We start from the raw sequence: 16,450 nt of genomic DNA, 5'->3' as shown, positions 1-16,450 counted from the left end.
TGCAAGTGCCCACTCTGTTGTAATCAGTTATTTGCTTCCTAATTATAATATTAAGTAACATTCCATAGGAACGCCTCACAGCAAAAGGTTCTCCGATTCGATCCTCGGCTGGGGTTCCTTCTGTGCGGAGTCTGCATGTCCTCCCTCTGGTCACATGGGTTTCCTCCAGGTGCTACAGTTTCCTTCCACATCCCAAAGACATGCTGTAGGTGGATTGGACACTCTAAATTGGCCCTAGGCATGAGTGCGTGCGTGTGTGTGCCTTCTGTGGAAGGTTGGACGCCGGGCTGGCAACTCGACACCATAAAACTCCACTGCCAATCATGAGCGGATGTGGTGACCCCTAACCGGGAAAAAGACAAAAGAAGAAGTAACATTCTATAGGAAAAGTCTTTCTATGAAATCAAATACTTTGTTGTCAAAAAAAGTTTCCTGTCCTTTTCAAGCTTTTTACTTTACAATAATCTACAAACCATAATAATTCACACTAGTTTTCTACCAGTGCTCTTCCTGTACAAGCCATGCTTGACTCTCCTGCAGTAATGTGAACATCAGTATTTCTAACCTAGCTGCTAATATTTTGGCTAAAATCTGTGTCTCTGTGTTAAGAAATGCTATTGGCTTATATGTACCTGGGTCCTAGAATGCTGTCTTCACTGGACATGAGGATAATCTTCACTTCTTCCATCTCCAGTGCCAATCCTTCCTTTTCCTGACATCCATTTAATCTCTAAGTTAAGCATCCCTTTAGCTATTTTATATAACTCTGCTGGAAGCCCAGTTAATCCTACATCTTTCCATAAATAAAAGCAAAAAGCCACTTGCTGTACTGAGACTGGAATGAATGAATGTGAGCAATTTAAGAGTAACACAAGTTTATTTATCTACTTTTCGTCCAAATGACTGATGAAGTCACATTTATTCCTTCCAGTCTCAGTACAGCTAGTGGCTTTTTGCTTTTATTTGCGTTTGATTTGCCACTTATTTGCCTTTCATCTTACTACAGCTTTCCATATCTGAATACTGTTTATCAATGTGTTCACTTCCTCTCCTGCAAATTGTCTTCCTTCTGAAACTTGATCCCTTTCTATTTGAGTTTGTGTCCTGTTTTGTGAGTGTTTCAAAGTAAATATAATTCTGTGTAGTATTCTGCTATTTGCTGACATATACCTTTGTCATCCTCTAGTAATGCCCCATCCCTGCCTAACATCTTTCAAACCTGCCTTGTTTCTCTTTTCTCATTTAGCAGCATCTTTACTGCCTTCTCTCCTTATATCCAACAAATGTCCTTTTAATTTAATTCTGCCTCTAGTTGGAGTTTGAGCTCACATCTCAGATTTCTCTGTTCATCCTCCCAGCCTTTTGCACTGGATTCTCTTTTGTCCCCAAATCTGGACACTTCTCAGTTCTTTTTCACTTCTCCTTACCTCCATCACTGTCATCTATCTGGTTATTTTCTCTTCTTGCATACACTGACCTCTCATAGTGGCCTTTATTCAGCCCTTTTATCCCACCCACAACTTCTACCTTTCGTGTTCTCTTCCACTCTTCTACACACACCTGCTCTTAGATTCCTTTTCTGTTCTACTGCCCTCTATTTGATTTCATTCCATTTCCATTGTTTAGGCCACCCTTTAACTGTGGATGTTAATATTACTAGGGTGTGGTCTGAAACAGTTTGGATTGCATTTTCGAGTGAATCATGATACTCTCCTCCACTTCCCCAGTCATGAATTAATCCATTCTGACACAATGGAACTAACTTAGTCTTCTAAAGCTGAATTGTCTTTTCTCAGCTCCATCTGATTTGTTCCATTCCCTGTTTAGTTCAGCACTGTTCTTTCCATCTTGGGACAACAAATATTTGTTTTTCTTAGTCTTATTCCATCTATTTTACAATTTAATATTAAATAAAAGATTACTGGAGTCTTACTGCCCTGGCTGGACTGGTGGTAACCCATCTTATGGCCTTCTGCTCTTGCTCTGGTATAGACCGACCCAAGCACTGAACTGTACATTTATTTACAAAGAAATCACACTTAAGGCACAGTCATCGGTAACTGGGGTGTAGAGTTAGCGATGACAGATAACTCTACTGCAACCTGTGATCCTCTCAAACTGTTTTATCTGCACAGATTTCGGTCATGATTGCCACCTTCTTTAGGTGGGGTCTAGGCTTCTGTAAGCCCATTTTCCCAGTTATGTTGGGTTATTTCTTCTCCATGATGTCATGCATGCCTGGGGTTTAACTGTAGTTTGTTAGCACCTTGCAGCTCCCACACTATTCCTCCATCCTCTCTGGTCTCAGCAGCAACTATCTCATTTTCTGATGTTTAGAATGGTCACTGGAATAATTTTAGTTCACCCGATGTGAACTAACATTGGGTGGCACAGTGCCTGGGCAATTTTTTGGGCCTAGGCTTCTAAAGGCTCCAGGGCCATTAGGCTAGCACACACCTATGAATCTATGACCCTATAGGGTATCTAACACCCCTACCCCTCATGCTCTATTCCAGTTACTCACCCAGTTTATATAACTTTTTTTCCCATCTTTTTGCATTCTGTCCCCTTATTGTTTTTTCTTTATATACATTTTCCAAGGTGCTCCTCAGTGGCTATCACCCTAGCTCTGTTTTCTACTGCAACATCTTCCAGCCTTTTTAAGATTGATTGCTGCCCTGCCTATATTTTAGGAATGCTATATCCTGTATTAATCCTGATAAAATCTCCAACATTCTTGTTTATGCTTTCTTCTTTTTACTGGCTGGAGTTGCTGTTATTGTATTTTGCACTCATTGCATTTTTCTTCTTTTATTCCCTTTGGGGCTTTCCTGCACTTTCCTTTGCTTCACTCAGACATTTCTTCAGATCTCCTGTATCAGGCAACAATCTTGCTGGAGCTTCTACCAGAATTCATTTGTCTGTTTATTTTTTGCTTGGAAAGTTACTACAAGATATTCAGCATGATGTTTATTGGTACCTGTAGAATCAGATTTGTGTTTAGACAAAGTGAAATAAATGTGTGCATGCATGTGTGTGTGTGTGTACGTGTGTGTATGTATGTATATATATATATATATATATATATATATATATATATATATATATATATATGTGTGTGTATGTAGTCTATGCTTTGTATGCAAATTGAGCCCAAATAAACTTAATTTTGCTTGGTTCGCACTTGTGTGAATTAAAGTGACAATAAAGTTTACTTTGACTTTGATATCTACAATACTGAAATCTTGCTCACCCCTAATACAACATCTACTGTCAAGACAGTCAGCAGAAAAGGTAGTGGAGTTGCAATCATGTACTCTGAGCACCTCAGTTTATCTCCCCTACCCATAACCACCCAGATTTCAACCCAGCTGAACTACTTATCCTAAACTGTCATCTTAACCCCCCAAACAAATTGCCATTGCTGCTATTTATATCCCACCAGGAAATAACATTCCAGTCCTTGAATCCATCTTCTCATGGATGTCACTCCATATTCCCTATGAAACCATCCTGTTAGGAGATGTTAATATTGATGGGCAAAAATATCTGCTTACCGGCCCTTCCCTTAATATCAACCTTTATGGCTTTCATCAACTAATAACTACACCCACTCACTTCAACAAAAATTATAACAATAGCTCCACCTTGGATTGAATTCTAACATCTAACCCTAACCTCTATCAAACACCAACTACCTACCAGACTCCCTAACCCACTGCCTTCCTATCCAAGTATACAGACACTATTCAGGTACTTAAGCTCCATCTCTACAGAGAATGTCACAACCTCTCTTCTTTTAATAATGATACCTTCAACATGCCCAGTTCCATAAATCGGTCCATTCTAAAACACATCTCCCTAAATGATGCAGTACTATATTTCAGTCGTACTTTCCTTGCCATCCTTGACTCTCTTGTACCTCTTAGAAAAGTTAGAATAAAAACAACACACACCTCTTGACTCTCAAAAGACACCTTCACTCTTATGAAAAAAGAGATAGCACTTGGAAATAACGGGGCAAAACAAAATCTACTTCCCTTCACCAAAAATATAAAGAACTTCGCAGTCTTACAAAAACCACCTTAACAAGGATAAGAAAAAAATCTGTTACAATGCCCAATTCACCCATAACTCTAAACCAAAAAAATTCTGGCACTCTATTAATTAATTCCTTCAGCCAGGTAATGCTACCACCTCTAACCCCTACCCTGATAAAACTCCCTGTGAAACCACCACACTTCTTAAGTCTTATTTCATAGAATCTATTTGCAAACTAACCAAAAATGGTCAAATCATAATCTCACACATACCACTCCCAGTACTACCAGTAACACCTCTTTCATACTAAACCTCATCCCGACTTCTTACGTAAAATCTCTTCTGCTTAAATTAAAAACATGCTTTCCCCCCCTCTGACAACCTTCCTCCCCACTTTCTTAAATTCACCACTCACTCAATAGCCTACCCTGTTTCCATTTTGATTAATAAGTCTATACAGGAATCTACTGTCCCAGACATATGTTAATCTTTTTACACCATTCCATTACACAAAGGAGGCAATAGCAATGAACCATTCAACTACAAACCTATTGCCATCCTTTCTCCACTATCTAAACTCCTTGAAAAATGCATACACAAACAGCTACTCGAATACCTAACAGATGAAAACCTCCCAACCCCTACTTAGCAGAGAATCAGACCCCATCATAGTACATCCACTGCCCTTCTGTCCTGTACTCATACTGTTGCTGAAGCCAGAGACAAAAGTCTACCTGTTTCTTGCCTCTTTCTGGACCTTTCAAAAGCTTTCAATACTGTTCCTCATACTAAACTTATTACTAAACTAACTGATCTCAACTTATCCCCCTCTACTGTTAATGGTTTTCTAGCTAGCTCACTAATAGACAACCGTTGGAAAGATGGCACTCCACCTACTCCCCTTTCTTACCCATTCATACTTGGGTCCCACAAGGCTCCATTCTTGGCCCACTGCTCTTTAATGTTTTTAACAACCAACTACACACTTCCTGTACAACCTCCACCCTAATAAAATATGCAGATGATTCCACCCTTATCACTCTATTAATTAATTCTTTCAGCCAGGTAATGCTACCACCTCTAACCCCTACCCTGATAAAACTCCCTGTGAAACCACCACACTTCTTAAGTCTTATTTCATAGAATCTATTTGCAAACTAACCAAAAATGGTCAAATCATAATCTCACACATACCACTCCCAGTACTACCAGTAACACCTCTTTCATACTAAACCTCATCCCGACTTCTTACGTAAAATCTCTTCTGTTTAAATTAAAAACATGCTTTCCCCCCCTCTGACAACCTTCCTCCCCACTTTCTTAAATTCACCACTCACTCAATAGCCTACGCTGTTTTCCATCATCTAGCAACATTTACAACCTCCTCTCCATCACGTGAAATACATTCTTGTCTGTAGAAAAATGGCTCACTAACAACCAACTGATACTTAACCTCAAGAAAACCAAACTTTTGCTCTTTCTTCCCAAATCCCTCAATCCCCTCAAAACTGCCTTCACCATTTCTACTCTTGAAAGCATAATTATTCAAGCCGACCCACATACAAAGCTCCTCAGCATTATAACTGATGATCAATTGAAATTTGATACCCATATACAGCACTGTATCAAAAAGACAAATTAGAAACTCAGCTCCCCTTCTGACATACAAAAATACCTAGCCCCTGACTCCATACAAACTGTAGCTCAAGCTTTCCTCCTTCCCTGTCTACAATACTCCTCTCCTGTCTTTACTCATCTACAATCTACACTTTTAGCTAAACTCCATCAAACTTATTGCAGCGTTGCAAGATTTGCCAGTAGCCAACCTTACAAATCACATCACTGCCTTGCTTTAAAACAACTTCACTGGCCAGATTTCCCTCAATACCTGCTTCTCTCCCAGTTGCAATTCACACACTCGTTACTTCCCACACCCATAGCCCGTCTCTCTCTACTCCCTAATATCCCTTTACACCCACTCTTGTACTCTCCACAGCTCTGACCAGCACCTACTTGACACCTACAAACCCAACAAAAATACTGGCAAACTTCTTCATAAAAGCAGTGTGTCCCAGGCTTGGAACAAGCTCCCCCAACATCTGAACCATTAACAGCACAAATCTCTTTGAATCCAAACTCAGAAATTTCTTCCTAAATGCCAGCACCTGCCATTGTCAAGATTCTACTTAACCCCCCCCACTCTCTCCACTTATACCTCTTTGCTATCTCTCATATTGCTACCTAAGCTGTCTTAATTGACTCTTTTCTGAAACCTATGACGCTCAATCCACTTCTTACAATAATTTTTTTGTGCTCTGAAGATAGCAGCAATACTAACTACATTTGTCTCTCACTTACCTACGTCTTCTTACATAATACCAAACTGATACTAATGTGCATCTTCAATTGTGTATGCTCATTTGTAGTCTCCGCCTGTAACTGCTACAGAACATTTTTCTAAGTCTGTAATTTATTTTACATTCTAGTCTGTTCCAAAATGTGTTATTTCCTGTAATGTATATCACTTCTTTTGTAATGTTTAACAAATTGTATTGTACTGTTTGTAAGTTGAAGGTTTACTCCTCGGGTCTCCAGTGAAAATGGGCCAGTGGCTCAGCTGGACTAACCTGGTTAACAAATGTGAAATAAATAAATAAATAAATAAATAAATAAATAAATAAATACATATTTATCATCTAATACTATCCCATTCAGTCTTCTAGGAGTTGCTTCTTTTGGGGAGAAAAATGAAATATTATCACATACCTGCAAGAAAAAGTAAATATTCCACTAATATTGCTTATTTTAAAGGTTGAGGAAGTTTAACTTCATCCTTTATTACAGCACAACCATCTGTGACTTGAATCCATGTCATGGCTGAAAAGACTCTTTAAATCAACCCCTCCTTCACTTTTCAGTCAATAATATTAATATTAAAATATAAAACAATTGTCTTTTGCCCAGCCAACTCTGGGCTTATAGTAAATAAGGCTTACATTGTCAGGTGAGCAAACTGTTGTTAACCTTGCCTGTTTACAGTGAAAAAAGACAAACTCAAAAGAGTAATGTGCTCTGAAATAACATTGGTTGCATTTTTCACAATCAGGTTCCCTTGGAGGTCTTCAGACGTACAAATTCTAAGTCAGTCACTGGTGTTTGTACAGCAGTCACAAAGCTATTTCCTGCTGCATGTAATTTATTAGATTTGCTGCAATTTTTAAACTCTTTTTGGTGGTTTCTAGAGTAAGAATTATCTTTTTCAGATTTCCAGATGATAACATAGTATAAAACACATTATTTTTGTTTCAGAAGCAAAAACGTGATGGCAGGACTAGTAAAACACCAATAACACCATACCGTGTAGTTTAGCGCTTTCATTCGATTTAATAAAACAAACTGAAGAAGCCAAAAAAAAAAAAGAAATGAACGAATCTAGAAAGTAAAGACACTGTAAAGAGATATGCCATTGAATGAATGAAACATAGTAGCATAAACAAATGAGGAAGAAGATCGAATGGATAAATCATATGAGATCACCACAAGATAAACAAACAATGCCAGGCAGCAGCAAGGAAATTTAAATACTGGATGCACAGAAAGATGCATCACCACTACAAAACACAAAGGTATTTGTTGGAATTTGTGAGCATGGCAACATATAAAGTATAAAAACTGAGACTGAATCAAAATTTACAGAATAAAAAAGGTACCCAACATCATTAAAGACACCAAAGTCCATGCCTGCTAATATGACTAGAGTTAAATCCTCAACGCATGATACAAATGTTGCCACTATGTTTGACCCTGATCTTAGTAGTCCACTGAGTGAAAAGACTGTCAGTCCACATAAATCTAAAAGGCTGATGATGCAGGGCAAAAGGCCTACAAAGAGTTATGTAGAAAAAGAAAATGAAAAATAATTAATGTATTGCTTGAATTATGCTACAAATTCAGTATTTCCACCCAGGGGTTACAGAGCAGGAGTAATAAAAAACTCAAGAGAACTCACTGCATTTGAAAAACTGATGAAGGTATGTATGAAGGTTACAGGTGCCAGTTTAACATATGTAACAAATTAGAATTAATACAAAACAGTATGTGACCAAGAGACACTTATCCAACTACAGAATGCCCCAAAAGACAGGAACTATTATGAGACAAAGAAGAAGAATCAGAAGGAAGATTTAAAATTAAAAATGAAGAATACACACCATTAAACATCTAACTGCTGAGAGAGACAAGACTAGGGTTCTAACATCCACTTCAGGCAATATCCTAATTCATTTAGTATTTTCTGCATCAATGATCCTATTGTTCATATTTCTGCCATTATGAGTAGTTTTACCCTGCATGGAACAGAGTCACGTGCCCAGCACAGTATAGTCTGTTCAATAGTCAGTGCATGCATTGTTGCATACACTGCAGCTACAGAGTTCATAGATTCATAGGTTCATAGGTGTATACTAGGCTAACAACCACTACAGCCCTTACAAACCTAGCTGTGCAACTCAAATGTGACCCACAATTTTGATTTATATATGGAGTGATTTATTGACTCCCTCTGTCCATCAGAGACATTACGTGACAGACCATGGTGAATTTCCAATTACCCATCCATTGGTCCAAATTGCACTTAAAAGCCATAGGAAGGACCTCTGCTTCAGATGGATGGGAACCTGTTCAACAGAATGTGAATTGTCTGAGAAACATATTTGATATATACTGGTTCTAGGGTTCAAACACACCTCAGATGGTAAAAGGCATGGACAAGGGAGGATTGGAGTAACCAACTCATGTTGTCTTTCTTTAGGGAGTGTTCTACCAGGATAACAGCTCTCACTGCATCCGATCTACTCAGTTCACTACAGCTTTCCCTGTGATATACTAATGGGTAATGATTAGTATCTGTCCTCTATTGAGTCAGTGTCACTCAGGTGGACATAACTAAGTTATTAAGCTATAATCTGCTCCTGAGAGCTAAGAAATGATGGTGTCTAATACCCCAGAACAGGATGTTATTTTCTTGTAGAATCAGACCAGAGTCTTGTGAGGTATAGGTTCTTAGGTAGGTACTAGGCTATCGGCCCAAGGGCCTATGTAAGCCTAGCCAGCAAGGTTCCATAGCTTACGCCACCCAAGAAAGTTATTTTCCTGTGCCACTGTCCAGCAGAGACACAGAAGTGATCCCTGGGGTGTATTTCTTATTTCCCATCCACTCATCAAGATTTCTCTTGAAGAGCGCTAATGAAGAACTTTGCTTGACATAGATGAGTAGCCTGTTCCAGAGTATAGGAAGTCTCTGGGACAGGAATCTATCCCTCCAGCATGTCCTGTTTATTGTGGTGACAAGGTTTAGGTCCCTAGAGCATGTAGCTTGGAGGGATTGGGATTTCTTTAGGTGTAGCATGTCCAAAAGCTCTGGGTTTGACATAGCTTTATATGTTAGGCAGAGATCACCTCAGAGTAGGCGATATGCTGCAGAGTAAAGCTGGAGTTTTTTGAGGCGGTCAGTGTAGGGCATTTGTTTGAGGCCAGTAATCCTCACTGTGAGGTACTTCTGTGGCCTTTCCAGCTGCTGCAGATGTGGCTGTTCTTCATGCATTCTATTTGTCACTGTTGTGAAGTTTTGCTGCATGACCAGACTTAACGACAATAGCCCAGGACAGGAAGACTGAACAGGTTATTCCAGATGAAAGTGAAGTCTCTTGGGAAGAGCAGCAGAACTGGGTGCTCTTGAGTTGTGATAAGCATTACATATCATGGAGTATGTGAATAGTGGCTGTGGAGTTCATATCATCATCCAACACGTCAGGTAGACTGACAGTGGTGGTCACTGTTGGCTCCCTAAGGCAATTTAAAAACTTGCAAATGTGAGGCCTAAAACTGCTCTGTGACTTGCAATTATGAGTTTTAGACATTCACATGGTTGCTATCATTGCCCTGCTTCTTGGGCAGTAGGGTTTCAAATTAGCCTTGCTCTGTGAATTGTTATACAAGGTATGCAAATTCTTTTTGAAAGTTGCAACATTTTAATAAGAGTTTTATTTCTTCTGAACTAGTCAGGTATGTTGTGATAAGTGCAATATCTGTAAGTGGAGCATGTCTCACACAGAGCTACAGCATGTTAATAATACAGTAATATTAATAACATAATTATATTAATCCTTCTTATTGGTAGAGTGCTGCTTGTGAGTGTTCTTGTTTGATTAGTACCAAAGGCTCCAGCTGGAGATAGCATGTAGGAAGAGAGGAGTGATGCAGCTTCTCAGGGGAAGATTGTGGAACTGCAGGCCCAAGGAGCACATTTGAATGATTGAGTCTCCAATGGAAACTGTGTACCCCATGGGGACACTGGCTTGCAGGGGAGGCATGGCTGTCCTGAAATGTTACATAATTTGCAGAAGCAAATGACATTCCCTTACCAATGCTCTGTGCAAGCCAAACCCTGGCATGTTCTGTGAGGCTACGGATGTATGCAAGAAAAAGATGAATGACCCCAATGGCTGCTTAAAGGTTGCTTCCTTTTTGTGGGGGGATGAATGGGCCAACTGAACAAGTAAGGGTGTGATGGTCAGCAGTCAGCAGTGTACCTATATATATATGGGTCTACATGACATGACCAAAATGTCAGTAGACCAACTTTCAGAATACTGAGACCAAAACATCAAAATTTAATTTGATAGAAACTTTACTTACTGTCCTTCAGAAGACTGAATGTTTAAAATGCTGAGTGGAATAGGAAATCTACTCATTTCCGTGCTGTATTGTGATCTTGGAGTTGGTATATTTAAGTTGCAGGGGGGTTGGGGGACACAGCCCTCCATGGGGGGTGGATGGGGCACAGCCCCCCTGCAAAAATCTAAAAGTAAAAAATTATTACTTTTTTTTCTAAATTTGTGTCTGTAATGAATATTCATGTTGGTGCTATAGCTAACGTTATGAATATACAGTGGGATTTTTTTTTGCTTTGCAGGTATAGGTTGGTGGACGGTGTGTAGGTGAGGTTAGGTACATTGTCTGAGTTTTAAAAGGTAGTGTACTGTTGATATAGTGCTAGTGGTTAGTGTCATACTGGTGTTTCCTGTAGGTTGGATACACATATACATACATATATATATATATATATATATATATATATATATATATATATATATATATAAGCGCTACAGAATCCTGAAAGCCCAAAATCCTGAAGTCCAAAATCCTGAGACCAAAATCCTGAAAGTTCAAAATACTGAAAACTCAAAATACTGAAAACTCAAAATCCTGGAAACACACAGGATACCAACACTTACTATATTCCAGCACAAGTACATACAGAAACATATTACCCTTCAACTATATGCAGGAGAGCAAGCCCCCCTGCACCTCCCATGTGGGGGGGGGGCTGCACCTCCCACCCCCCGCTACTTAAATATATCAACTCCAAGACTGCACTTCACTACACCAAGTGCAATCTTGGAGTTGATATATTTAAGTAGCATGGGGTGTGGGGGGTGCAGGGGGGCCTGCCCCCTGTTTATACTTGGAGAACAGTAATATAGTTTGGGTTTGTTTGTTTCTGTATGTACTTGTGCTGGAATATAGTAAGTATTGGTATCCTGTATGTTTTCAGGATTTTGAGTTTTCAGTATTTTGAGTTTTCAGTAGTTGGTCTCAGGATTTTGGGCTTTCAGGATTCTATAACGCTCCTATACATATTTATATATATATATATATATATATATATATATATATATATATATATATATATATATATATATATATATATATATATACACACACACACACACACACACACACACACACACACATGTATATATATATATATATATATATATATATATATATATATATATATATATATATATGTGTGTGTGTGTGTGTGCATATACACATGCATATACATTTTATATACACACACATATATAAAATGAATTCAAATGTTTACTCTGTTTGTTTTAAGTTAGTCTATGATGTGTCAGTAGCAAAGTAAATGTTTTCTAGTTTAATGACAAGCTGACGTTTTCTGCGTGTTTTAAATGAATAGTGTGACTTACTTTATTGCACTCCCACCAATGGAAGATTATAGAGATGCATAACTGACAGTTGAATGTGAAGTTGGTAGGAAGGAGGCAAGTCTTAGTGGGGGGGATGGTTGAATCATATGTTTATTATAAATTTGTCTTCTCTTTGTAACTAAACATATATACTCTCTCAGTACTCACTTGAGAAGTATAGCTTTAGCAAGTGACCTTATATTAAATTTTACTAGTTATTCAAGTCCAGATATGGATGCATCTCCCTTTACTTTGGAGAACAATGTGGTTTCAGTAATGTTGTTAAGCTCAAGTTTTGAAGATACCTGTGTTATTTGAGGAAAAACGTATTGATGTCACTAGCTGTGAAAGTACCTTGGGAGAACTGTGTTGATGTCACTGACTGACATCAAATATAAACAATACATGCTAATTCAATCTGGAATGCTTCAGTTATTTAGGGAAATGAATTATTCAAATATGTATGTAATTTGACAAGAAAACTGTGTGTCATATATTTGATAATGTGGTATCCTAGTGTGCCTAAATAGTTTCTGTCATGAGACAGTTATCCGACCATGTGATAGGTGAGCCTACTACTGCACAGAATAACAAGGCAATGAATATTATGCGTGTTATCACCAAGTTACAGGATCAATTGCCAAGCTACAGGATCGTATCTCTCCTTATCAGTTGTACCAGCTAAAAATGTCACTCCAGGTTACGCACTGAGTGAATAATATCAGTAAACAACAGCTCATCTGTCATCAACACCAGTCAGCTGTCTTTTTCATGCAGTTTATATTATGTTTCCTCAGTAGGTAAGCACCTGATGTTTTTGTTTCATTATTGCACCATCAGTAGTGATTATTAAGGAAAACAATGTCTGGTTTTATAAAAAAAATGATAACTTAAAACATTTTATGTTTTCTAACCTAGAAAATATATTTTAAAGAGGGGTTCAAAACATTAGTGACTGATTTAGATTTACTAAATGAGATAATATAAGCACATTTTAACTTAGCAATTCAAACATATTTTATATTTTAAATTCCGTGATGTTCTTGCTTCCACCGATCTACATTTATGTGCAAATATATGACAAGGTAGCTGGAAGTGTATAATTTCTAAATCAAAAAGCATGTCAGTGAAATAATTACAAGTGGATTTATAAAAATAAAATTAGGATACTCTAACATTAATATTTGGACTCTAATTCAAGGAGATGCAAATGGAGATGTACAGTATTAGAAAAGGAGGTTGTTGAGGTTGTTTTGATTGTTTAATGGCGATGTTGATGCCATCTATTACCCTGCATTTCATTACTTCCAGCATGTGGTCCACCAGCCATTGGTCAGCTCCAGTCATCTCTAACATGGCTTGTCATCAAAAGAGTTTTCTGGCTCCCTGAAACACTTAAGACTAGTGGCATCACTGAGTTATAAAGGCTTCTGAATGGATGGCAGAGGCAGTACGTTGGAATACTAAAGAATCCATTCATAGGGTGCTAGTCAGAGTTATTAGTGAGAGGTCAATTTGTGGACTATCATCTGCTTCATGTAGCCATCCTATAATCCACATCATCCATTATCATACCATAATTCACAGTTTTCACTGACCCCTGTGAATTATCATACTGTAACTTGCAGTCATCACTGACTTCTGTGAATTATCATGCTATAACTCACAGTCATCACTGACTTCTTTGAATTATTATACTATAACTTGCAGTCATCACTGACTTCTGTGAGTTATCATACTATAACTACTTCTGTGAATTATCATACTATAACTCACAGTTATCAATGATCTCTGTAAATTATCATACCATAACTCACAGTCATCACTGACTTTAGTGAATTATCATACCATAACTCAGAGTCATCACTGACCCCTATGAATTATCATACTATAACTCACAGTCATCAATGATCTCTGTAAATTATCATACCATAACTCGCAGTCATCACTGACCCCTATGAATTATTATGCTATAACTTGCAGTCATCATTGATTCTGAATTACCACAAAGAACACTAAGGCCCTGAGCTATCCCAGCATAGTACAGAAGGACAACAACTACTTTGTCCTTTAATTTTTAGTCAGCTCTTTGGACAACCTGAACTCATACCAGATCTGTATTGTCAATTGTATAACTGCTCATAGGTTCATAGGTAGGTACTAGGCTATTGGCCCTAGGACCTATATAAGCCTAGCCAAAAAGGGTACCCTGGCTTTCGCCACCCAAGAAATTATTTTCCTGTGCCCCTGCTGAGCAGAGCCACAGAGGTGATCCCTGGGGTGAATTTCCTATTTCCCATCCAATCATCAAGATTTTTCTTGAAGAGTGCTAATGAGGAGCTTTGTTTGATATAGATAGGTAGTTTATTCCAGAGTATGGGAAGTCTCTGGGACAGGAATCTATCCCTCCAGCATGTTCTGTTTATTGTGGTGACAAGGTTTAGGTCCCTAGAGTGTGTAGCTTGGAGGGATTGGGATTTCTTTAAGTGCAGCATGTCCAACAGCTCTGGGTTTGACATAGTTTTGTATGATAGGCAGAGATCGCCTCTGAGTAGGCGATATGCAATAGAGTAAAGCTGGAGTTTTTTGAGGTGGTCTACGTAGGGCATCTGTTTGAGGCTGGTAATCCTCTTTGTGAAGTATTTCTGCAGCTTTTCCAGTTGTTGTAGATGTCTTGTGAGGTACATGCCAAAAGGGGAGTTGTACTCTATAATGGGTCTAATGAGTGACAAGTAGAAGAGAACAGTGACCTCTTTTTTCCTTGTAATGAACATTTTTGTGATGATGTGTGCCACATAGAACGATTTCCTCACTACTGTGGTGATGTGATTATCAAAGGAGAGGCTACTGTCCACCCATGTCCCAAGGTCTCTTATCATACTTTCCATGTTAAGTAGCCTACCACCTATGTGGTAGTTCATGGGTACAGAGTTTTTACCAAAGAGGATGACAATGTACTTTTTGGCACTGAGTTTGAGGCCATGGCTTTGACACCAGGCATCTATCTCAATGAAGCCCTTTTGTAGGATGTCCACATCATTAGGAGTTTTGATTATGGCTCCTAGTTTTCAGTCATCTGCGAACTTCATTAGCCAAAGACCTTGTGTGTTAGCCTGTACTTCAGAAAAGTAGATATCAAACAGGAGAGAACCCAGGACTGAACCCTGTGGTATTCTGCTTGTCACTGGTCTGAAGTCAGATTTGGAGTCTGTTACATTCACAGTGTGGGTTCTGTCAGTGAGCCACTTGGAAACACATCTTGTGACATAGGGATTTATATGTAGTTTAGTGAGTTTATCTATAATTCCAGAGTGGGGGATGGTGTCAAAACCCTTGGCAAAATCTAGATAGGCTGTGTGAACCATCTTACCCTCGTCTACAGCTTTGAAGACTGCTTCAAAGAAGTCTATCAGGTTTAGGAGACACGATCTGCCTTTTACAAACCCGAATTAAGTGGGGTCCAGAGTTTGGAGATTAGCAATGTCTTTGTTTATAAGTTCCATGATGATACATTCCATGGCCTTGCAGACCTGGCTCATTAGACTAATGGGGTCATAGTTCCCGGGGTCAGTGGTGGCTCCCCCTTTGTGGAGTGGGATAACCGTCGCTGTGTGCCATTCAGTGGGCACAAAGCCTGAGGTGAGGCTATGATTGAACATGGTGCTTAGGTGGGGTGCCAGTTCATTCTGTAGTTCATGTAGAATGCAGCCTAGGATGTTGTCAGGCCCCATGGATGCTGTGTTCTTGGCTTTGGAGAGTGTGGTTTTTACCTGTGCAGCCGTAATTACAGAAACTTTGCATTCTTCTGGTATAGACATGGGTCCGTTAGGTGGTGAGAGGGGGTAAAGTTAGCACTGAACCTATCTGCCAGGATGTTGGCAATATCAGTTGGTTCTGTATATTTAGTGCCATTGTGCTGTAACTCAGAGCAGATCTATGTGTTGCCATTGAGATTCTTGACATAGCTCTTGACATAGAATGCTTTGTTGTTGCATTTACTATCAGGGGCGATTTTGTTTTTGTAACTAGCTTTGGAGGATTTTATGAGGAATCTCAGTTTCTTACTGAGACTGACCAGGGAGTTCCTCCAATCATTGGATTTTACTCTTTTTTGCAACAGTTTCTTTCTTTTGTTGTAGAGTTTGTTTATGGCAGGGGACCACCAGATTGGCTTCCTTTTTTTGGAGGATAGCATCTTGGTTCTGTTAGGGATAGCATGATCCATGCACTCATGTAAGTGCTTATAAAGTGCATTTGTGTAGGATTCAGCAGTCATACCTCTATTGTCCATCTGCATGGGTGTTGTGAAGTTTGGCACTGTCTTAAGTAGCGTGAAGTTGGCGTTGGAG

At 38.9% G+C, this 16,450-nt stretch overlaps 1 protein-coding gene across 1 annotated transcript in view; it reads right to left on the bottom strand.

The window, feature by feature from the left end:
* The window catches only part of SLC35F3 (solute carrier family 35 member F3), a 1,790,855-nt gene that overhangs the window by 1,060,387 nt on the left and 714,018 nt on the right, over window positions 1-16,450 (bottom strand). The gene's annotated exons all lie outside the window — the stretch shown is intronic.

The sequence above is a fragment of the Protopterus annectens genome, chromosome 1.part1, assembly GCF_019279795.1.
Source record: "Protopterus annectens isolate FY-2018-M chromosome 1.part1, PAN1.0, whole genome shotgun sequence".
In the NCBI taxonomy this organism is placed as follows: domain Eukaryota; kingdom Metazoa; phylum Chordata; order Ceratodontiformes; family Protopteridae; genus Protopterus; species Protopterus annectens.
The sequence above is the reverse complement of the archived record's forward strand: the minus strand, read 5'-3'. Positions and strand labels throughout refer to the sequence as shown.